The sequence below is a fragment of the Aythya fuligula genome, chromosome 3, assembly GCF_009819795.1.
Source record: "Aythya fuligula isolate bAytFul2 chromosome 3, bAytFul2.pri, whole genome shotgun sequence".
NCBI lineage: Eukaryota > Metazoa > Chordata > Aves > Anseriformes > Anatidae > Aythya > Aythya fuligula.
The window spans coordinates 65,984,747-65,987,914 of record NC_045561.1 but is presented as its reverse complement, the minus strand read 5'-3'; positions in this window follow the sequence as shown (position 1 = coordinate 65,987,914).

Sequence of the window (3,168 nt, the reverse complement as noted above, 5' to 3'; positions counted from 1 at the left end):
GTGGGTGCCCTTTGGGCAGAGCATCCCTGGGCAGCATTTGCAGGAGAATCTCCTCCAAGTGCCCCAAGAGCAGAATGATTGCTTAACACCACGTAGCCTTGGGAATAAGCAGAAAACAATCTGTACAAGTTAATGGAGCTGTTAAAAGCTCCACTTTGCCCAAGCTCTGGCTACTGGGAAGAAAGAGAGGGTAGGAGCCATGGGCATTAATGATGTGGGAGATGAGCAGCAAATGGGTGGCCCTGCTTGTCACAGCTCTGGGGGAGACGTGGCAAGAGAATCTCTGCTCTCCAAAACTGACCAGCAGCATTAGAGGACAGCAAACCTGAGAGTGAGGCATTCCACGATACCTGATTTTAAGAAGTTTGGTGAGGTCTCAGGCACCAGACGCACAGGGCAGCTGCTGGGGACGTGGCTCTGCAGAGAGCCTGGCTCAGATCATGGGTTGGATGCCTGCTGCAGCTCCACAGGCAGCCCACTGTACTCACCGTGGATGGGTTTTAAGAGGTACAGGGAACCCAGAGGCACCACAGGAAAAACAAACAAACAAACAAACAGGAATGTAATGAAGAACAAAAATTTTATACCAACGCACATCATGTGGTAATGCTGATGCCTTTACTAGTGCCTCCCTGCCCTCAAGTGAAACAGCAGACTTCAGGATACTGGTAGAGAAAAAAAATTGTCTTGCCATGTAACAAAGTAGGCTTAGATTTACATTAACTGGAAAAATCTGCTTGCTTTATTCTATTAATCTCTCTTCCTTTAGAACAGACTGCTGATAAATGGACACGTTTGCATATTAGATCTTGCTCTGCCCTGCGTGATGTATCACTGCTCAGGGCTGTGCTGCTGTTGGTGTGGGTTTGCAGCAATACAGACACGTGGATGCACCACTAGTTCTGATTTTTCTCACTCCAAAACCTGAGACAATCACAGAACTGACATGGTGGTTACATGTACACCATTGAAACATCAGCAAAGGCAGGAGCTGGAGTATCCACACAAAGCACTGACCTTCTGAGCATGAACTGCACTGCTTCCTTCAAAGCACCAGGACTCCTTACCTTGTCCAGGGCAGCACCAAGGGGTGAAGGGCTTAATGCCTCCTTCCCACTCTCCTCTCCCTCACAGCTCATTGCCACTTGTGCTGACACTGATCCAAAACATGGATTTTAGGAGAGCTCAATTGCCTCTGAAAGTGCAGCAGCTGCCATGTGGATGCCCAAGGCCTTTCCCTGCCCTCCCAGAAGCTCAGATCCCATCTGTAATTGGATCGCTCTTATCTGCACCACAGCAAGCAGTTCCCTTGCAGCAGCAAAAGCTGAGACTGGCTACCAGCCTGCAAGAGTCCAGATTTATTGGGCTATCTGCCACTTGAAACAAATCCTCAGCCTGAGATTTGCAGGTGCTGTAGTAGAGAAAAGAGCTTTCCTTCTTTGTCTCTTCTTTGTCCTAACAAAACTCATGCTGCCAATGATCGACTGTGGCATGAAACTGCTCCTGCTCTCACTTCCCACTCGTACTTTGATATTTGTGCATCATCTGTAGCATGGGGTGGCCCCAGAGCTGTGAAGAAGGTGCTCTGCCATCAGCTTGCTAAGGATGAAGGCCAAGGAGCACAGAGAGGTGTGGAAAGAGCACCTGGTGTGTGGAGCGAGATTTGCCAGGTCCCTGGGACCTCTCTGCTCCTGTTAATTGTTGAGTGGGGTGTCAGCATGGGCAGGCACTGTGTCAGACATGGGGCTCTGTGGCCTCTGGCTGCTGAACTCCAGTACGCAACCCAAAAATGGGAAATAAAAGGAAAAGCTGCAAGGAGCTACTGCAGGGAAGTGTCCTGAGCACAGCATCCCTCCTGGTGCATGACAGCAGATCTCGCTCCCACTGATGTTGCACAACAGAGGAAAACGGAAAACTGTCCACCGCTGTCACCCAGAGAAGGCATCACACCTGAACCCCACGGCTTACTGCATGGCCATGCTGTCAGCTCAGGGCTCTTCTCTTCCTTGTCTGCTTTTCTGACCTGCCTCATATCCCGAGGCAAAGTGTCTACAAAGCCCTGGTCACAGACCCACTCCGTGCCCTGCTGGGCAGTGCGGGTTCTTCTATTTGTGCAATGAATCTGACCACTTTTGTTGGCCCAGTGATGGGATAAAATATCTAACTTGTGGAAGGTTTTTGGAGCAGCTTTGTATGCAGCATGGCATTTCATGAAGGGCTAAGTACTTGGTTAGTGATAGTAACCCAAAGAAGGGCACCTGAGGGCTGGTGTGATGCACAGGGCTACGGATCTTCTGTGGAAGATGAAGCCAAGTCCTGCCTGTGGTGTCTTGTGGCCCTGGAGCCCCAGAGCAGCAGCAGTGAGGCCGGAGGTGAGGAGCAGCCCTCAACTTGCTGCACTCCCACATGCGTGCTAGTAAAACTGTGATGAGGTATTTGTTTTAAAATTGTTTTGCTGCTCTTGTTCTATACCTTTCTACATTTGGAGGGGAGATTTAGATTAGAGGTTTGGAGGAAATTTTTCACTCAGAGCATGGTGAGGCACTGGAACAGGTTGCCTGTGGATGCCCCATCCCTGGAGGTGCTCAAGGCCAGGCTGGATGGGGCTTTGGGCAGCCTGGTGTGGTGGGAGGTGTCCCTGCCCATGGCAGGGGGTGGAACTGGGTGGTGTTTGAGGTCCCTTCCAACCCAGGCCATTTTATGATTGTATGTTTTGGATGTGTTCCGCTCAGTCACCTCACCGGGCACCAGAAAAACAGACAAACACCACGCGATCCCAAGCGTCTGGGAACGTCTATGGCTATTTCACGCCTCGGCCGGGCGCTGGGCTTGGACGGCAGCCGCCTCCTCTCTCAAACGGGGCTGTGACACACCAGGGCGAGGCGGCAGCCCCTGGGGACACGGCGGCGGCATCCCCCACCCCCCGGCCCCATAATTTGGGCGAGGCTCGCCCAGCCCAGCGGCAGGCGGGCGCGGGTGCCCTCATCAGGCCGCTCCGCGCACCGCCAGCAGCAGCAGCAGCAGGAGGAGCAGGAGGAGCAGTAGCAGCAGCACCAGCAGTACCAGCAGCAGCAGCAGTAGCAGCAGCAGCATCATCAGCCGCCGCCCCCCCGCCCTGCGCAGCGGCGGCAGGGGGCCGGCGGCCGGCGGAGCCTCCCCGGCTCGGCC